The following is a 21,802-nucleotide window of genomic DNA, read 5'->3' on the forward strand; positions in this document are numbered from 1 at the left end:
CATTAAAATTACTTTACATGATTGTTATTTTTCAGTTATTTCATTGGAGCAAAAATTTGGCTCCATTTTGATATTTTGTAAAATATCACTGATAAACAGTACTCTAGCTCCCTGAATATTAAATTAATTGTAAAGATAAACCTTGCAATATGTGTCAGGGTAGTACAGTCTTATAATCTCAGTGACCTAGGAGGCTGAGGCAAAAGGACTACACATTCAAGACAAGCTTCAGCAACTGCACCACATCATGTGTCAAAATAAGAACAAAAAACTATTGAGGATGTATCTTGTTATCTAAAAGTATTGAGGATGTATCTGATAAGGTTTTCAAATCCAGAGTATAATTTCAAGTTGAAACTTTTAAAACCCCAAGGGAAAGAAGGTTCCAAGAAGGCCAGCTTTAGCAGAGTTCCTTGGAAGGCCCCTGGCAGCAAAATATTCTGGGTGAAGTCTTCTGGAAGATCTATGCCAATGGGTGAATACCTAGGCCCAGAGTTTGGAAGTCTAGCTGCTGGGGTCTGTAGAGAGGCCTCACAGTGAGTGCAGTCAAATGTATAGTGGCAGCTGTGACCCAGATGGGGAGGCACCTCTGAAATACCCTTGGGGGAAACAGATGACAGGGGGGCACATAAAATCATTTCTCACATGGGTTCTCAAGGCTGTTCTGTATCTGTATGGAGATATAGTGCTTGTAGAACACCCAATACACAAGTGCCCTGTCTGCCCAACCTGTACCCAGAAGATGCCACCAACCCATCATGCCAATAAGAAATGCGACAGCAAAGAGGATGGGCCCTCTTAGCTCTGAATATGGTCTCTCACCACCTAGAGTTCTGAGCCTCCTCTTTCCCAAATCCCCAGCAGGAGTACACTACACCCAAGAATTTCACATTTTAGCACAATTTTATTAAGAAAAAAAAAAAAAAAAAGAAAGAAACATGCATGATAGCTCTGAAGCCTCCATGGTAAGCATTACTGTTACAGAATGTGTTCCAAAATGCTCCTCCAAACAAAGGAAATCTCAGTGCTGCTGGGCCCCAAAGGTTGCAGCCTCAAGCAGCCTCAAGGAGTCCTGTGCAGAAGGGCCAAGATCCACTCCCAGCAGCCTTGGCTAGTCCCATGGTGGCTTGCAGGGGCAGAAGGAAGAGGCCTCTTACAAGGATCACCACCACCAGAGATCTTGGGCTCCTGACTTTCATCCCAGGTGCTCCTGAACAAGACAAGGGAGCCCCAGTGGGTGGTCAATGGTGAGACACCTGGGGCTTGGACTGGGTTGTGATCCTCCTGTCTAGGACAGGAGGCTCTGTGTCCTGGAACAGGGTACCCTGTGCACTTGGAAAGTCACTTTGTTCAGACTGTTCCCAGGGAAGATGACCTTGCAGTGTGGAAAACAGGTTGCATTCAAAGTCTTGGCTGTCGTAGGAACTATTCTCCTGGTGGGCATAGAAGGGCAGCAGTCAGGGCCCAGGCATCTGATCTGCAGAATCCCAGGCCAGTGGCACATAACAGGGAAAGTGCTGCTCCATGGCACTTTGGGCCTCACACCAAGTATGTGGGACTTAGCAGGAAGCATCTTTTGCATTTCTATAATCCACTGGCCTTTTGGGAGTTCTAAACCACAAACTGAGAACCTGGGTGGTGCTCACTTTAATCCTAAAAGAAAATCCCATCACAAAGCTCAGTTAATGAGATTAACAACAACAACAAAAATCTAGCATCTGTTAGTTTGTGGAATTGGGAGGCAGTCTTGCTCCATACAAATCACTGAAAAATAGACATTTTTTCTTCTGGCTTTAGCAAAGTTGTCAGCACAATACCTAGATTCACACAACATGGTTTGGTTGATACTCTTTTCCTTCCTGAACTCTGCCTGCATGGTACAATACTTGTGAGTAGGAATACTTCCAAACAGTAATTTAAAAATGGGAAATGAGTTTGGGTTTCAGATCTGGTGCTGTAATCTGGTTGATCTATCACCTTGCCTCACCTCATACCCCAACTCTGTCCAAATCATATCTTGAAAAATGAGTCACCAATATATGAGGAGGTCTTGGGGCTCTTTGGAGTAGGTTTGATTATAATCCCTCATGAAAGGTATTCATGGTCCATAATGAAGATTTAAAAAAAAAAAAACATTGTAAAGATAGCCATCAGTTGCCGCAGCCCGGCTGGCTGGGCAAAATAAGGGGGGGGGGCGGGGGTGTAGGGGGGGTGATGAATAACTTGGTAGATTGATACAGCAGGAGTAGGAGCCCTTTATTGTAGGACAGGAGCGGTATTTATACATTCCACACAGCTTATCTTAATTAACATAAACTAGATACAGCAGTCAACCAATAAGGAATCTCCACACTTAATGGCTGACTGGTGTTACTTCACAAACCACTCCCTCTGGCATTTTGCCAGGCGCCATCCTGACTTATTTACAGACTCTAACAATCAGTGTCTTCTAAATACCTAATGAGATGAAGCTAGAAATTAATAATAAAAAAGGGGAAGTAAAAATTCAGAAATTTGTAGAAATCAAAAAGCATTTCAAACAATTTTCTGATCAAGGAAAAAAGCACAAGGCTAAGTAGAAAAATACATAGATGCAAATAACAATGAAAAACACACTGCACCAAAATTTGGGGGATGAAGCAGAAACAGCGACCAGGAAGGTGTATTAGGGTTTTCCAGAGGAACAGAATCAACAGGAAGTATGATTATAAAAAAGCGATTGATTAGATTGGCTTACTTGACCAAAAGCTGGATAGTCCACAATGGACATCTGCAGTCTGGAAAGCTTTCTGTGTCCTGACTTGTTCCTCCAGGAGCACGTGTTAGGGTTTTGACCGTGGTGTGCCCCAAAAGCTCACGTGTGAGACCATGCAAAGTTTGGCGGAGAAATGATTGGGCTTAATTAGCCTTGATTTAATGAGTGAATGGATCCCTGATGGGATTGACTGAGTGGTAACTGGAGCCAGTGGGGTGTGGTCTCAGGAAGGATTTTCTGGGGGCGTGGCTGTGGGATATACATCTCTATCTGGCAGGTGGACTCTCCTACATAAAACCGAAAGGATTAAAGGCAACAGGAAATCGTAGTTGAATAACAAAAGGAAATAAAGAGAGCTGAAGGGGTACTGAACCTACAAAGGGCTGTGATCGCTGCCTGGCCCCTAGGTCTCCTGGCAATGAGCCTTGCTGCCCCATGAAACACTGAGCCCCAAGGCGCTGCACCTATTGGCCTGGGAACAAGATCGCAGGAGCACAGGAGACTCTAGGGCTTTAGAAGAACATTGCTGTTGTCAAAAGAATGCCTCTTTGAGCTGCCTTTAGTCATTTAGTCGGGCGGTCACAGAGAAGCAAGGAGCTTGGGGAGAGGGTGCAGCAGCTCCATCCATAGACCCAGCTAGGAGAAATTCCATGGCTAGATAGGAAGCTGGTGCCAGTAACAGGGCACTCTTGTGTTACTAAGAGAGTCAGAGCAGGCACAGCAGCCGGGTGCAAACCTCGGCGCGATACCGCATAAATTGGGCAGGAGGCAATCTGTGCAAAGACTACATAGTAATGCAGGCCCGCAGAGCCGGCTCTGGATTTCTTAGGTTCAGGTCCCCTTCAGCTCCGTTTATTTCGGTTTGTTATTCGGCCACGTTTTCCCATCACGTCTAATCGTTTCGGTTTTATGTAAGATCTAAATTTTTATCGTATTGTTTTCGCCTACTGAGCTCCTGAGTTTGCTATCACTGCGTTTTAGCCTCTCTGGCTTGTCTCCGCCCTCCGCCTGGAAGACCATAAATACTGGGGATGGCGATGGATGGATAAATATGGGGATGGCTCTGCCTCATCTCTCCATCAGCGCAGGACAGGCTTCTGTCCTGCTGTCTGAGGCTCACCAGATGGAGTAGCATTTTCTGGGCCCTGTGAAGCAGGCTTGGGATTCCGCGGAGGTGGCGCCAGAGCCGCGGCCTCCTCTTGTGCTGAGCTTAGAAGCCGGTGGACCTGGACCTTGCTACCCTGTCCTAGGAGAGTTCTCCCTTGACAACTGCCACGTCCACTGGGAGCGGCTCTCCAGTCCTGTTGGCGGGGACGCCGCGTCCACAGCAAAACGGATTCCGCGGGAGTGCAGAGCTCCTGGGATCTAACCGAGTCCGGGAAGCTGCGACGCGAGAAACTGGAGGCTCGGGCAGATGGGAGAAGCCTGCGGAAGAACCCAAGGCAGCCAAGGTGTAGCAGAGTTCATGGCCAAGGACGCAGCCCCCCAGCCCCCTACCCCGGTGACAAGCCGCTGGACACCAAGACCTCTGCGAACCAGTGTCTCTCCCAGTGCCCCCGACCTGTCTCCTCCAACTGGTGGAATCCGCACCTGGTTTCCTCAGGCCTCCTGTCGTGGATTCGCCCGGGTTCTCAATGCCTTGGTGGTGCTGCCCATCCTTCTCTGGCAGCAAGGCTGCCTTAGATCAGAGAAGGAGCCTCTCTGATCTTACTCTGTGAAAAGATCCTCGATTACAAAATGGCTTCGCGTGGGAAATTAAAACGCACTGAGATTTGCCTTTAGTTGTTTCTTGTCAATTTTTGAAAATTCTCTTTCCCCTGACGATTCTCTGTAGCGTTTCAGGTCGCCTATTACTTGTGGTTTTCTTCTGTTTCAAACATTTGTATTGGTCTTATTACACATTCCCTTCCATAACTTTAGACTTTTATCCACTTCAACTTTTAGAAACGACATGTACGATTTTTACAATCACTATCACAATTTTGTAGGTTTAAAGAAGGAATTGGTTTCTCGATTTTACTACTTAATATTTAATACTCATTAAGTTTTGTTACTTAGCGCGATTTGCAATATAAATACGCTGTGGCTTTTCTCATTTAATTTCATATCCCTTTGGTGTTTTTAAAATATTATTTATTTATTTTTTTAGACATCCTCTCCTCAGTTGCTTGGGAGACAGGGCTCACTAAGTTGCTGAGGCTGGCTTCGAACTTGTGATCCTCTTGCCCCAGCCTTCCGAGTCGCTGGGATTACAGTAGGCATGCACCACCATGCCAGGCTGTAACCCGTTTTTAAATACTGAGTTGGTTTACATATTTATGTATTGTGTATATTTTTGTCATTTTGTTTCAGCCCCAGTTCATTTTATTTCTATTCTCACGCCTTCCTTTTTTTTTTTTTTAATATTTATTTTTTAGTTTTTGGCGGACACAACATCTTTGTTTGTATGTGGTGCTGAGGATCGAACCCAGGCTGCAGCATGCCAGGCGAGCGTGCTACCACTTGAGCCACATCCCCAGCCCCCTTCCTTTGTTTTTTAAGGATGGCTTTTCATTGCGTTTCACACTCAGTAAATTTGATTCTGTCAAAAGTCCCACCAAGAGTTATCCATCTTACTATTTCTGGTGGTAGGAGCAGGTGATTGCGCACACTGGACAAGTGCACAGATCACCAGTTTGAAAAGATTCTTACTGATTTGCATGTCTAGCAGTCTTTCCACTTAGGTTTGCTGTGGAAGGCACGGTTTAGCAAAGAAGGTGAGTGCTACCATTACTTAAGTGTATCAGGACTCCTATGCCATATCTGAGATTTCTTTGCCCAGGGAAGTGCAGGTAGGCCCCTGAGGTCCAATTCAGCCTTGTCTCAGAATTTTCCACCTCCAACAGGTATAGTGTAGCCTCCAATGTGAATGAATTAAGCGGAATGTTTATTCCTTGCCTGTGATTTCTTAGTCGTGCTTTGAAATTTTCTTTTTCTGAGCAAGTTCTGGTGAAATAATTTTTTTTTTTTATTTTTTATTTTTTAAGAGTAGGAAGTCAAATCCAGCTAGCAATGCTTGAGATTTGAAGCGCCTCCCAAGGTTGCGTTTTCAGGTCAGAACTTAGTGGAAGGAAACCAGTATTAGCCAAGTATGCTTCAGACTTCTTAATCGCACCTAATATCCGATTGGTGGATGACTGTAGGCATTGCCAGCTTCCTCTTACCCCCTGCCAAGGATTTCTTGGTAGCATGAAGCCTCAGTTTGCAACAGTCACAGTTGCACAAGTGTACACAAGTTCTGAAATCCTTTTAATTTAGCCTACCCAGCAGCCCCACTTAGCAACAACACAGGCTTAGTATGCTACATGGAAAATCAATACAGCCCAGACTGCACTGGGTGTTGTTTTTGGTTTTTGGTTTTGGTGTGGGAGTATTGAATCCAGGGCTTGAAGCATGCTACACTGAGTTCAACCCACAGTCCTTGCCCCAAGTTTGCAGCTTCACTTTGTGGAGATGCTTGCCAGGATGTTTTGCTTTTTAAATTTTCTTTTGCAGACTTTGGCCCTGGATGGATGTGTTTGGTTTGTATTGTTTCCTAATTGCACAGCAGAAATGTTTTTCACGACTTATTTTCTTTCTTTTTATTTAAATGCCTTCTTTTTCTGCTGATTTGAGTGTCAGGCACATGGCTTCAAGTTTCCTTAGTAACATTTGTGCAACAACAGAGCCATGAAGTAGATGGGAGGAAAGTAGTGGTTTCCACAGTGGTCCCAGGGAAAAAGCTCTAGGCAAGGGGCTGTGGGTGTGGAGTTGAGGGGATGGCAGGGACTGTGGTGTTGGAAATCAGGTTCCAGTGAAACTCCTGGCAGACCCAGAGCAGATCACCCAGGTCCAGAGAGAAAGCAGGTGGCCAGGTTCTACAGTATATTGAGCCCAGAAGTTCTTCTGCCTGGTCTGTTGAACCCCCAGGACCACTGCCTGCAGCCCCATACTGCTCTCTGACCTGTCCGTTTCACACCAGGTTACACAGATTGTGGCAGGGAATGGATGTCAGAAATCACGAGCACCTGTCTGAGTATTCGCTTCTGATCGCCTGGGCAGTCCTATCTGATTCTGTAAATCTGGGTGGGGAGTGTAGTCTTTGGAGCAAATTACCTAATAAAACAGAATTAATGATATTCACACAGAATTTTATCCTCCTGGATGATATTATGGGTGTTGAGAGGAGATTTTCATAAGGTTTTGAAAGAAAAATCCCCACCGGATTGTGAGAGGGAACCTGTTTGGGGGCAGCTGGTTCACTATTGCACCAAATCACATTGGTAGTTTTGGAGCACAGTCTTGAACCCTGTTCTTTGAACAGAGAAAGTCTAGAAGGGAAATGTGTGAATCCTGACTTAGGATGTTGAAGAGCAGGGCAGGGGCACTCAATCAGTTTTGCTGTGGTCTTTCACTTTCCCAGTTTAGTGTTCTAGTGCCAGATTGCTAAATTAAAAGGATTTCAGAATTGGTGTACAAGTGTGCAACTGTAAGAAGCTAAAGTCTCAAACTGAGTCACAGAGCAGTTGCATAGCTTCTAAATGAGTGACCCTCACTGAGTTCTCAAACTTCTGCAGTCTTTATTTCAACCTTCTCTGAAATGGAGGCCAAGTCAGCTCTCACTTTGTCAAGGAGGTTTCTTGAATACTCTTTGGTGGTAAAAGTGAATGATGAGCAGCAGACCCATGATGGAAGTGACTTGTTCCAATTTCACCAATATGGTAATAACTGACTGACTCTATCATGAATTGAAAGAAGAACTTAATGGGAACAAAAATAAAATGAACCCTTCTTTTATAGGTTCGGTCTGTGGGGTTTTTTCCTTCCTTTCTTCCTTTCTTTCTTTTCCTTTTCTTATCATTTCCATGTTGGAAGTGTAATACAGCTTCATCTGAGTCAAACCTACTACTGTAAAGGAATCAATGGATTTACATATACATCACTGTTGACTTAATAAGGCCTGACTGATCACAGTACTTAGATCTTTGTATTTATTTAATTTTATGCTATTTGATGGTACTTAAAAATTGATGTCTTATACTGTAATGAGAGAGGGTGCAGGACCCTCTCTCGCTCTGCTCTACTAGGCATGGGGCGGGTGGTGGCTTGTGCCTCCTTAGAAGGGGATGGCCAGGGGCAATAGATATCCTGTTATTTACACACATTTGTCCTATCTGGCAGACAGGCGTCTACCCAGGGAAGTTAGTCTTCCCTCTGAATCTGTCTCAGGGGGCCTCATGTGAGCCTCAAGTTGCTCTGAGACCTCCAGCATCTCTCCTCTCCAAACACACCTCCAACCATTGGCTTCTGGAGACCTATAGTGTCTGCCTCCCTGAGATGCAAATTTCCACGACAAAATGTCCTTTCTATTCTGAGTTCCCAGTCTGGGAATCCTGCTTTACCAATCCAGCTTACCTGTGGAAAAAGGGCTGAGGTAGACAGTTGTGGCAGTCTGGCCCCATTTTTTTTTTTTTTTTTTTTGGTACCAGAGATTTACTCAGGGGCACTGGACCACTGAGCCACATCCCAGCTCCACTTAACAAGGACAAAACATATACCAAAGGCAGCTCCCAGGGACCCACCTCCTCCATCCACACACTAGCTGCCTATATTTACACCCCCCCCAGTTAATACCTATCAGAGGACTGATGCATTGATTAGGTTAAGATCTGCATAACCCAATAATTTCACCTCCAAACTTTCTTGCATTGTTTCACATATGAGCTTGGTTGAGGGGAACTACTATCTAAACCATAAAAAGCCTGAAAGGAGAGCAACCTGCCATCAGATCACAAGAGTACAATTTCCCCCACCTCCTCCTGGTAGTGGGGACTGAAATCAGGAGTGCTATGACACTGAATTACCACCGGTCCGCAGCCCTTATTATTTTTTTGAGACAGGGTCTTGCTTGGAATTTCCTCTCAATAGGGTCAATAGGGAATGAAATTGAGAGCACCCACTGCATTCTGAGAAGCAAGGAGAATACTGACATAAAATGGATGATCACCACAATATCAAAGATATCAGGAAGTGGAAATTACAGAGATGATTATCCTTCCTTTGCGGCTGCTGCAAAATGTCAGGGCATCAGATAGACCCCAGTCTCCAGCACATCCTGTTCTCCATTCGCAGTTGTGTTGCCTCTGTTGATGTGGATTCCATTACTGAAGAACCGTACACATCCCTGTTGTGAATTACAAAGTATTACTTTTCTCCATGTGTTGCACTTCATTGAAGAATAACTTTATGTTTTCAGTATTCCAGGAAATATTTTAGTGAGTTTGTCCAAAGTAGACCTAGGCTAGAAAGTGATGACACAGTTGTATATTGGGGACACTGAAATGCCATTATTTAAAGACTTTAATTTACTTTTTTGCACCTTATTTCTCAGAAGGTACTGATAGGAAAGATTATCAGTAAGCATTGGAAAGGAATTATTTCCTCAAAATTATTTCTCCCTTTCCTCCTCAACTATTTTTGGTATTGACATCAATAAGACCTCTCATTGGAAGGTGAAAAATTTATGTAATATTCTTTGCTTTCACCAAGAGAATGACAGGCACCCATAGGCAGTCTCTTTTTGTTTGGTACAGGGGATTGAACTCGGGGGCACTTAGCCACATCCCCAGTGACGCCCCCTCCACCATTTTTTTTATATTTTATTTAGAGACAGGGCCTCACTGAGTTGCTTAGTGCTTGTCTAAGTTGCTGAGGCTGGCTTTAAACCCTTGATCCTCCTGCCTCAGCCTCCTGAGCCACTGGGATTACAGGCATGCACCATGGCGCCCAGTTCCTTCCGATAGGCTCTCATGCAAGGAAGAATTTGGAGTACAGTTCAATGATTGTTCATTAGTAATAAAATAATCCAAAAACACTTAAACCTAATGTTTGGAGTATACTTTTGACTGTGAAGCTCATTTGGTAGCCAAATCTGTTGAGGATAAGTTGAGGCTATTGTTTTTAAAATCCCAGCTTACATGTATATGCATAGGAGTGATTGGTTACAGGACACTGTCTTGTTTTATTCAGCAGAAGTACACATATACAAGTATAGAGTCTTCAAGATTTGCATCCCATGGAGCTGCAGTGGATTGGCCACTTAAAGCTGGGCAACTATCCATTATTGCTTCATCACTCTCAACACAGGGACTTTAAAGAAGTTTTGCTAGAGTTCTGGTAGGGGACCTTGTTAAACTGGAAGTCTTCACGTGAGAGGTGGATGCTTAGTGGTGGTGAAGACTGTGTGGGATGGAAACTGGGCAGGTGTGCTTTGTACTCTCTCAGCCTGGAATCCCTGAGTCAGAAACTTGGGATACCACTGGTCTACTACAAATCCTTGTTGGCTGGATCCTTTCTTGTTTTTAGGAAGCAAAAGAGACTCTCCAAAGAGGAGGAAGACACATACCAACACATGATTTGACCCTAGTTCACACAAGACCCAGCATCCCAAGTTGGCACCTCAGGTGCTTTGGTCCTCAGGGATGAATGAGTGGGACTCCTGAGACTAGAATTAGCAGTTCCAAGCAATGCAGGAAGAGGGCTCAGCTACACCTAGCTGGCTACCATTCTCCAAGCTGTCTGAAAACACCCCTTCATCAGGAATCTGGAAACCACTGGCTTCAAATTCTTTATAATGCAGAATTTTTCACCCTGGAGGGGTTCCCTCTGCCACCTGTGAACATAGGTATGAAGAAGCATGATCTGAACTTAACATGCTCAGGAAAGTGCCAGCTTGTTTCTGTGTTTTTACATGTGATGACAAGTCTTTCACCCTGAAAAAGTACAACTAATGAAATCTCCTGGGCCATTTTGCACCCAGCAAAAAGGTATAGAATTCTTAGGAAAATCAGTGTGCCATAACAAAATTTCTTTTGGTTATATTCCAGCCAAGCAAGAAGGATATTTTCTATTGCCAATATACTTCTCACTGCATTAATATTAACACTTGTGAAATCCAAAAGCACCTTGAAAAGATTCAAAACAGGCATCTAGGCTTTAACAAATATCCACAGAAGCACCTGGGAATAAATGACTGATTCACCAGATTATTCTCCTGGCTCCACTAGGGCATTACCTTTATTTTCTAGACTACTTAAATGAGGAATGTCCATTTTACTGATATGATCTGTGATTTATGCCATAATGAATTGGACTTCAAACTGCATCAAAAAACAGTTGCAAAAGGAGCTCAAGTTGTGGCATTATAGCTTAGAGTCCATGATGATCCCCAAATCTACTTTGTTTCAGCACCCACAGGGGTTTACTCAATTGCACAAAGTTTCAGGCTAGGAGGAGCCCTAGCATCTTACAGCCCAGATCTTTGAACAGACTTTCCTAAGAGTCTCAACTGAGCATGCGCAGGAAGCTGTCCACCTGCTACTTGTCACAAGTCTTACCAGCAAGAATAGGCACGAGGACCTTCCCAGTAAGTGTTCCCCCTGCCTTCCTTGTTTGGGGGACACCGGACACCGGCCCCAGTGTTCCCCTTGCTTACTACAAGTAGTACACTTTTCCTAGGCCTTCTGCCTGTGCCGATTGGCTTTGCAGTCACCGAGGGGGTGATCACTTGGGGTTCGGTTACCCTTCTGCCTTGAAAACTCACAGGCAGTGAAAACACAACCTGTGACAGAAAAACCGAGGCTCAGCACTCTCAGTGAACACCTCCTGGAAGAAAAGTAGACCTGGGAAAATAGCAGTTCTAGGAACAAGAAAGCACCTGCACAGGGAACCACCAGGTCTCAAGAGGGAGACACAGTTTGGGGGGTGCTTAGAGCAGAGCAAAGCTACAACCTGGAAATCCGCTGGGTGCTTCTGCCCCAAGGGCTGGTGAGAAGCACCTTTCCCTGTAGGGCTAGGAGTTATGTGGGCACCTGCTGTGTGCAGAGACCCAGCTCTATTTCCCTGCTGTTTTGCTACTGTGACTAAAAAAAGTCAACCAGCAAAATTATAGAAGAGGAAGAGTTTATTTAAGGCCTCACAGTTTCAGAGGTCTTGGTCCATGGAAGGCTGGCCTCATTCCTCTGGGCTTTGGGTGAGGCAGAACTTCCCAGTAGCAGACAGAAGCAGCTCACCTTGTAGTCTGGTGTGGGGGGGTACTCCACCCTCCAGATAGGAATATGTAACCCACAGCGACGTCCCCAGGGAATGGCTTCCTCAGGCCACATCCCACTGGCCTCCAGTTACCACCCAGTCCCTTCAGGGATCCATTCACCCATTAAATCCAGGCTAATTAAACTCAATTCTTTCTCCTCCAAACCTTGCATTATCTCACACCTGAGCTTTTGAGGCACACCACACCTAAACCATAATACTGGCTCCTGGAGGAAGTCAGGAGGAGAAAGCTCTGGGGCACACTAAGGGAATCCCTAGGGAAAGCATAATATTTATGTAAGTACAAACAAGTAATAAAATTATTAAAAGCCAAAACAAAAACACTACAAAATGCACAGCAAAATTACCAAAAGAAAAATTTCTTCAAAATGAACAAAACAGAGAGAGCCCTACAAGGAAACTGCAAACCATGGTTTGTTGCAAGGTGTGATCTTGGACTGTGATATCCCCGTGGGATGTAACTGAGATCTTTTCTGCCTAAACCTATATTTCCTAAGATTAAAAAGACACCGTTATTGGCAAAACCTACAAGTCCCAATTGCCAGGGTTCCCTGAGTTCTATGTGAGTAAAAAAATCACAGGTGGCTGCATGTCGAGGATGGATATGGAGATAGGGGAACTGGCGCCACCCAGAAATGGCTTTGGTGGCCACATTGAATTTCCCTGGGAGGTCCAAACCCCCAAACATAGTCAAAGCGGAACTCTCCACTGCTAAACCAAATTTGTTAGGAAAAAAGAAACTGCGGATAGTGCTAAAGTGGCAATTGTTGAACTGGCCTTTTAGAAAAATGGTATTCTCCTGTACCCACGTTTGTACCCGACTTAACCATCACCCACAAAGCTGAAATGGAGTTTGCTCTCAGGAATTGGGAACTTGCTTCCACTTAAATGGCAGGCGCTGCTGCTAAACCCGAGTTCTTAGGACTAAACACCTGAGGCTGGAATAAACGCTAAGAAATGGCCAATCCCGGACTTGCTGGGAGGAATAGATCACCCTCTGGTGTTAAGTCCTAACTGGCCATGGACAAACGGGGACTCCAAGGACCAGGAAACCCAGGGCAAGACCCCAGGACACGATTAGGCTTCTAGCTTTGCCTCCAATCAGGACACTTCTGGTACTTGGGTGGACAAGGAATGGGGAATCACAAGCATCTCTAAATTGAAGCTTGCTAAGCCAATAAATGCAAGGCGCAGGGAGGCCAGGGATCCTGAGACAGAGGTGCCGCTGCCACAAAAAAAAAAACAAAAAACTTGGATCTTTGGTGGTGAAGGAGAGGAGGGCGCCTGAAAGATAGCTGAAGGGCTCAGTGGCATAGGCGCCATGGCCCTGCCAGCCGGGCTGCCACTAAGGAATTCTGTTCCAGGCAACAGCAGAAACTGCACGTTAGAACCCATCAGAGCTGTGTAGTCGGGGGTGCCACCGAAAAACGCGCGCACAGCACAACTAGTTGAGCCCAGACCAGGAGAAAGTGGGCGGGAGTGAATGGTGCTCTGGGATTCTGCAAAGGACCTCAGCTAGCCTTGCTGCCAGCGACAAACTTTCACTTTGGCGCCAACCACGGTGCTGTTACCTAGAATCTGGTGATACAAAGAAAGGAGCCTTACTGCCACCCAGGCTTGGTACAAATATGTGCTATGACTGGAAACTGTTGGGATCGCACTGCTGGTCAGAGAGCGAATGGGAACTCCAGGAAAGGCAACTGGGAAAGACTGCACTAATCCTCCTAGGATAGAGGGAGAAAGGGACCGCCCAGGGTGGAGAGAAACATTCTCTCCATGCCACAACTAATGGCAGTACTAAGGAGAAAAGCAGACTCTTTTCCTTTTGGGTGTGGCGCTAGTGAACTGTTATTCCAGTTGCTGGCATCACTGGACCCTGCAAAAGCCAAACCCAGCTTATGGCTTTCCCAAGGTCAAAGGCATCTCAACTGGCTCCATCAGCAGTGCAGCAGGTAAATCTATGCCAGCTCTGAGAAGGCAGCGGCAATGTCAGTGAGTCAATGAAGCTAGTGAGATTTCCACTCCCACTGGCTGTCCCCAAACTCACGATTTTGACATAACAAAACCTTTCTTTTTCCTGGCAAAGTCAGGGTTCTGGATTACCAAAGCCTCCAGCAACTGACCCAGAGGGCTGCACGTGGTGAGAGCAGGCTGAGTAGCACCCAAGGTGGGCACCAATCAGGCTGGTCTAAGGGAAAAGTAAGGCCTCAGGAACACCAACAGCTCTGCTAGCAAAAAGCAGTGATAGGTCCTCCTTGCATGCCACCCCTCCGTCTTGGTCTGGGACCCCTCTCCTTTTATAGATACCTCAGTGCTTTTAAGGCAAGTCAGAGAAACATGTCCTTTTGTGATAGGAAACTCTGCCCCGAACCTTCAAACTAGTCCTCCCTAATTACTTTGCTGGGGTTCTTCTGTAAATTAACTTTTTAAATGAGTCATTTAAGGCTTCTCTGTCTTGAGATGTTGCAATGGTGGCAAAGTTTCAAGCACTTGAATCCTCCCTTTCCACTCACTTTTCAAGTAAGACTGAAGCCTCTGAATTACTTTTTTTCTACAAAATATGGGGTTGCCACTGCACAGGAGAAAATTGCTCTGTCCCATGACTTTTTATGCTTCCCCCAAAGATCTGCACTACTGGAAGGGATGCCCCACAGAGACTGCAGACTCTACCATGTGCATCTCCAGCAGCCCTTAAGATCTCCCACACTCCTCTGGCTCTCATTAAAAAAATCAATTCCATCCTTTTCCCAGATGAACCTCGGCTGTTTGCATCAGGGGACAGGTGCCCCAGAGAGGTAAGTGGACCCCATTTGGACCCTTATCTCACCTACTCTCAAGCGGACTACTACAGTCTTCCCCCACTATCTTACCATTTCCTCCCCTAGCCAAAACCCTATCTTGTACTTGAAGCATCTCCAATTGCCTCCTTTGCTGTGGATCTGCAGAATGAAGGAAGAAGTGCCTTGTCCCCATAGGAAAAGTTACAGCCACATTATCAGGATCAAGAGGCCAGGGAAGAGAACTGTTTAAAGAAAAACTGGGGGCCCATCAGTCCTATCTCCCACTCATCCACCCCTTCCTTCCTTCCTTCCTTCCTTCTTTCACACTTTGAAGTACTGCAGATTGAACCCAGTTACTTGAGGTTTGCTGGGCAAGTGCTATATCACTGAGCTAAACCCCCAACTCTTTCCCTCCACCCTAGCCTTGCATCTTAGCAGAAATATTAGAATTAGCACCCCTAGTGGTAAGGGTGACCAACTCCAGTTTAGGAATCTAAAGAGGAGTTTGGTAGGAGTTACTCCCTTGAAAGAGTGTGCATCAGAGCTACTTCAGCCTTCAAATTCAGTCTAATTCCAGTGTGGTGTGCACCTGTGAGAATGGCCAGACACTGGTCATGGGAAGGGCATATTCCTCACGAGGAGACGCTAAGTCTTTTGCAGTCTGAAATGGCTACATTCTGGGCAGGCTGGCAATGTCAGGTGTATCAGTGCCAGGCCATGGTTTCAACACCCCAGGGCCAATTGTGGGGCACAGAAAAACATGTGATTTGGAGCCTTTCACAGCGTCTGCCCTTGTTTGTCATTGGAAAGAGGAAACAAAGTGTAAACAAAGATATGTCTGTAAAATGTCATTAAGTAAAGCTTTTCGAAACCAAGAAATGCAGCACAATAACAAGACTTGTTAGGATCCCATTGACTGAAAGAAGGTGATACACAACAGACATTCTCTAACATTTGAAGCAAAAATGCAGAAAGGAAGTTTGGAACCACAGCAGTGTGCACAGGTGAGCCTTGTGGGAAGTGTGGACACGGCTCAGAAGCTATGCAGTAATGTCTTAGAGAGATAGTAATAATACATGTTTATGTTTTCTAGGAAAACAAAGAAAAGATTTTCCTCTGCCTTGGTAGATTCAATGGCCTTGTTTGGGACTGAAATAATTTGGAAACAGCTGAACAGGACCAAAGGCATAACCGATTTATGAATTTTAAGTTTTGTGTGTATGGATGCATCACACAAAGATCTAATTCCTCCAAAGGAGTGGTAAAATTGGAGAATTTACAATCCCCTTAATAGGGAATTAAGATAGTTTGTAGAGAATGTCTGTTTGAGTGTGGTTGCAAATTCTCTTATCAGAGGGGGATGTAATTGTTCCTGGGGTGAGTACTAACGATGATCAAGTTATTTTAGGTATAAAGAGAGATTTCAGTAACTCAAATGCTTTTAGTTCAAAATAATCCTTAGGCCAAAATGGCATATATTGAGGCTGGCATATCCTGACCTTTCATAATCCCCTTCATTAGGAAAACTCCTAATTGTAACAATTGTATTAATTTGGTCCCTGTCACTATAACAGAATCTCAGGAACCAGGCAATTTATTAAGAAAATAAACACATTTTCTATGGGTTTTGGAGTTAGTGAGGTCAAAAAACATGGTGCAGGCAACTGACAAGGGCCTTTGTGCTACCTTTTCCTATAACGGAAAGGCACAGGAACTTGTGTGCAAGGGCCCACTACTGAAAGCCCTTTTGTAAAGGGCACTGAAGCCATTCATGGAGGCAGAGCCCTGCTGGCCTAATCACATTTTTCAGGCCCCATCTTCCGATACTGTTGCATGGGGGGATTTAGATTCCTGTGAATAAGCTTTCAGGGATACATTCAAACCATAGCAAGGATCTTCATCTCCTTCTTTCAAATGTGAATTTGAGGCTCAATACTGAGGTAACAGTGATCACCCCTGGGCCTGGTATTTCAGGTGAAGAAAAAGACCATGGCGACCAATGAGCAGCAAGTAAAAGAGAACATTCCCCAGGGTCAGTAACATTGAGATAGAAAGTTCACGATCCTTTTTGCCTCTTGTCTCAACAGAGAACTCCAATGTGCATCTTATTCACCAGTCAAAAAGAGAGCATTTTCCATAGGTCTCCTGGATTGAAAATTCACCCTTCCCTCTGGCCATTTAGTGTCAATTTTTCACCCTTATTGCAGCTCAAAGGACTTTGCTTTGAGATGCTCTCTAGAAGAGATGGATGGATTTTAAGTACCCTGATTCTCTAGTTCCTGCAGGGTGAACAGGAGCTTCCTGAGTAGCACTCACAATACATTTATGAAAGATTTTTTTCCTAATTCTTCCACATAGTGTCCCCTTCCTGGTGCTACTTTTATTTTGGGTACAGTTGTTTCTAATAATCTAGGACTGTATTCAGTTACTGAATCCAGGAGCACACTCAACTCTGGGATAAAACTGTGTGTCTCTCCTGTGAAAGGAAAGCACCAGTGCATGGGGACAGCATGAACCTGGGCTGAGTTGAGTTCAGATTACACAAGGCACCCTGAGTCCATGAATGTTAGGCATTAATGTGAACCACTAAGAACCTAGTGAGAATTTCTTCTGTCAGCAAGCTGTGGAGTGAGTCTTAGTGAACTTGCCTGAGAAACATGTACTGAGGACAGTGAATGCAGACATCATTCCCCCTAGAAAGGGGAATGCATACATAGAAGGTGATATGAAACAAAATCCCTTTAAACTGAGGGAAATAGATTTACTCTCCTGCTTGGTATTTCAGGACAAAGGACGGGACAGGCCATTCAGAAGTGAGTGTACAACATGAGAAGGATGCAGATACAGGTACCCAGTGAACTCAAATTGTTAAAAGCTGAATCTATTACTGGATCCAAGTCCATGTACTCACCCCTGTAAGTAAGTACTTGGGAATCAAGAGTTCAAAAACAATCAGGTTTACTCAAGGGTTGGCACTCTGAGAAGCTGGGGTGCAGACATCATTCCCAGAAAGGCCACCTCAGGGAAATCAGGTGCATGAATGTGCTTGAAAAGTGAGGAAAATGATGTGTAGCAAGCAATGGGCAGGAAGATAGTGTGATGGGGATGATCTTCATCCAGGGCATCTGTCTGCTTTATAGTTTTCCCTCCTCAGAACATTCCAACCAACCTGAACTTCCTAGGAATAGTTCATACATTTCTTTAGCCAGACTGATTACTTGTCTGCAAGTTAAATCTCACAGCAATTTACATGATTTGTGTTAACTGATGCACAGAAGTGAAAACTTAGGACGTGCATTCCACATTCTGATATAATCTGAAGGTCACCAAATGATCTAAATTCTGTCAATCTAAAGAAAGTCTACTTAGCAGTGAACACAGTGGTCAATTAGGTGCAACCTTTCTTTAGAATTTAGAATGCTTGGAAAAGGAAAGAAAAGAAATCTTACCAAAAAAAAAAAAAAAAAAAAAAAAACCTCACATGATAAAGAACAGATTTACAAATATTGAGGAAAAACTGTACATGATTTACTCTCTCTATAACTAAATAGGTCTTTCCTCGGACATAATTTTATAGTTTGAAAGAGGTACGCATGAAATCTATTTAAAAGTATAAAACCAAGGGGTTGGGAATGTGACTCAAGCAGTACTGCACTCACCTAGCATGTGTGGGGCTCTGGTTTCCATCCTCAAAAACATTACAAAAAAGATATTTTAAAAAACCAATGGTTTAAAAAAATTGGATTTCTAAAAAATATTAACCAAGAAAAGATTTAGAATATATTCTTCTTTGTTTTAATAATTTATCCTCATTTAGTAGGGCAATCTACACATTGTCATCATGAAGAGGATAGAGTGGGTTTAGTATTGTTACTACTGTTTACTTCTATCCCAAGACTCACCTTGTGTTTGCTTATGGATTTATTCCCAATCAAACTGAAGATTTGTTCTGGTGTTCTTGTTGATTCAGTCTGGGTAACCCTTGTTAATGTTAGCTTTCATTCAACTTAATGGGATTTGGACATGTCAATGATTAAGAGCCTTCTGGGTGTGTCTAGGAATCATTGGAATGTGGGATGGAAACTGAAGTGCAGCCCATCCCTAAAGTTGGGTAGCATCATCCAATAGAATGGTGGCTTGCATGGAATAAATGTTGGAAGAAAAGGAAGCAACAGCAGATGCCAGTGCTTCTCTTCTTGATGGCTGCTGCCTTCACTTCAGGATATCTGACTCTTGCTTCTTCACTCCTGCAAAGTGGACTCTGCCAGGGATCGTCCAGGGAGTTTCCAGAAGCCTGAGATAGTAATTAATTCATTACTTATTTATTTATTTATTCACTGTACTAGGGTGTAATGGTCCTTTCCAATGCCCAACTTGCTGAGATTAAGAGATACAGAGGATCAAGAGGCTCATGGGTGTGTCAGTGAGGGTATGTCTGGAATTGATGGGCATGTGGGATAGCCAATGGAAACAAAGACCCTCCCTAAGCATGGGCAGCACCATCCAATAAGATGATGGCTTGGATAGAATAAAAGTTGGAAGAACAAGCAAAGCAGCAGCAGATGCAAGCAGAATCCTCTTGAACAGTTCCTGATTGCTGCTGTGATTGAATGTTGACGCTTGCTTCCTCTCTCTTCTAAAACAGGCTGTGCCAGCGATTCTCCAGAAGCCTTTGGCCTACTACTAGAGGAGCACCCTGATCTCTCTTGTTCTGGGCATTTATCTGCTTGTTCTTCCAGCTCTCCAGCCTACAGACTGCCATTTTGGACTATCCAGCTTCTGGTGCATAAGTCAAACCAGTGAGTCTCCTTTTCATAATCAAACTTCCTGTTGATTCTGTTCCTCTCCAGAACCCTAATGCAGAGGGATTGAGCCCAAACTGCTTAACCACTGAGCCACACCCTCAGCATTTTTTCTTCCTTTTTTCAGGCAACGTCTCCTCAAATCCTTCTGATCTAGCTCAATTGCTGAGGCTGGCTTTGAACTTGCAATCCTCCAGCCTCAGCCTCCTCCAAGGCGAACTCATAGTCTCTCTCCATTTCTCCCTCTCTATTTCTCCCTCTTCTCTCACTTTCCCTCCTTGGAGACCAGGGTAGTCAGGTGTGGGTCATGGCCACCAGTGATGGGGATCCTGGGATTTTAGAAAGTGGTTTGAAACCTATCTCTCAACAACATCGATTCAATCCAACACGGACATCTAAGATGATTGAATTTGCCCTTCAGCAGAAATGTACCCATGAGATCCTGTCTCCATAAGTTCCACACCCTGTGTTTCAGGTCAAGAGGAGCCCTGGAGTGTAGAAATTGTCTTGCAAGCAGTCTCTGATGACTTTTCCCTCTCTGAGAGTCTGCAGCTATGGAGAAGCATTTTCCCTGCTGTGTGAGGGAGGCCTGGGATTGTGGAGAAGATGCTCCAGGGCCCCAGGCACTGCCAGCCATCCAGGAAGCAGATGCTGGGCCCTGGCCTCTGCCTTTGTATCCCAGGCTGGGCTTCCTTTCTGGGGATCACCAGGACTTCAACCGTGAAACACTTTTAAGACCCTGTGGGTTTCTCAGCTGTGACTGCCCCATCCACGGATCCGGATTGCACAGCACTTTGAGAAGAGGCCCAGAGCTGCCTGCCTGCCTGCCCTGGCCCAAAGCCTCAGACCCAGCAGGATCCACCGGCCCCACCAGGAGAGTGGGACACCTCTAAGAAACCAGGAAGACCGGTGCCCAGGCTGCCCCATTGGAGCAAGGGATCCCGAGATTGCCCATACTCTTTCCAACATCTTGCTGTACTGGTGCCAGGAGCCTCTGCCTGAGGTTTCCACTCCCATGCAGAGGCTTTACATTTTAAGGCTCTGGACTTCTGGCTGATGCCTTTGGCTGGAGAGCACCAGCGTCTCCGTGAACTTGCTGCAATGGATGATCCTCTGAGAAGAAACATGTTCAAATAGAAAATTCTCAGATTAGCAGTCGAGGGAGAAGTTGATGCCTTCTTGGATTTTCATGAAATTTTCTGTCCCTTGTATAATAAAATCATGGAAACAATCGTTTTCCACTAGTATGCTTGATTTGGAGATTGGGAAATGAAAGGTGGGTTGGCTGGATGCCAGCATGGGCCCTGTGCAGGTGTCTTTTCTTTGCGGGAAAAGGGATGGATGCTGGGGTCCCCTTTGCACAGGTCCACACAGGGTTCTCCCTTGCCTGTTCATCCTGCCCAGTATCATGTATGGTGAATGTTCATTACAAGAATTCTTCAGCTCGTTTCACTTCTGTCATTGTTCTGGGGCCAAACATTCACTGGACTTAATCCCAGAGTTTTCTGAACTTTTGGACCCCTTCCCTCCATTTCCTATAGTGAACTGCAGAAGTCTTACTTTTACACCTTTGACTCACCACAGGCAGACGTTTTACTTTCTCAGATTCAAAAGGAATATTTTCAGGAAAGGCAAAACATGCTAAGCAAAGTATGTTCCCTGAGAAACTGATGACCCAGATCAGATCAGTTGTAGACATTCGCATATGCCTTCCAGGAAGTCCTTCAATTTTCAGCTTTGGGTTTTTAAAACAATTTTATTTATTTATTTTTTAAGAGTTGAACACTACAAACACAACCAGGAAGAACCAGAAGTGAAGGACAGTCCCAAATTTAATACTTTATTTCATGCACAACTTTAACGGCATCAATTGCAAAGTACAATATTGAAATTTTGGTGAAATATGAAATTTTGCTGCAATTGAAATATCCCTTGAATTCACACACCGGCAGTTCTCTAAACCCAACTTTTGAACTGTCACTAATACAATTAGGAGTAGAGGTCTGCAGGTTTTTCCCCGTTCCTCTTCAACATTTTGAAAGAAGATTGAGAGGAGACAGCCATGCTTCTTTTAATATTTCATAGAATTCACTGATGAAACTGCTATGCCCAGAACTTTTACTTATTAGTGTTTCTTCCACCCGCCCTTCCCACCCCCTTCAGTGATAAACATGTAACCCAGGCGGGGCCTCAGACAAATGCTCTAAACCACTCACCTCTATCCCCAGCCTCACCTTGTGTGTTTGCTTCCTGATTTAATGGCAATCAAGTTGTAGATATGTTCAGGTGTTCTTGTTGATTCAGTGTTGGTAGCCCTCTTTACTGTTAGCATTCAT

At 44.6% G+C, this 21,802-nt stretch overlaps 1 long non-coding RNA gene across 2 annotated transcripts; it reads left to right on the forward strand.

Annotated features, from left to right (window-relative positions):
* The first annotated feature begins 14,451 nt into the window (after nucleotides 1-14,451).
* On the forward strand, nucleotides 14,452-20,697 carry LOC143387736 (uncharacterized). 2 transcript variants are annotated; one of them, XR_013154904.1, is made up of 4 exons: nucleotides 14,452-14,679; nucleotides 17,450-17,579; nucleotides 19,310-19,463; nucleotides 19,942-20,697. It is a non-coding gene; the product is annotated as an uncharacterized LOC143387736 (long non-coding RNA). The 2 variants fall into 2 exon arrangements; XR_013154905.1 differs by having other exon boundaries at nucleotides 19,310-19,446.
* Nucleotides 20,698-21,802: the final 1,105 nt, after the last annotated feature.

Source organism: Callospermophilus lateralis, unplaced genomic scaffold, assembly GCF_048772815.1.
Source record: "Callospermophilus lateralis isolate mCalLat2 unplaced genomic scaffold, mCalLat2.hap1 Scaffold_1442, whole genome shotgun sequence".
Lineage (NCBI taxonomy): Eukaryota > Metazoa > Chordata > Mammalia > Rodentia > Sciuridae > Callospermophilus > Callospermophilus lateralis.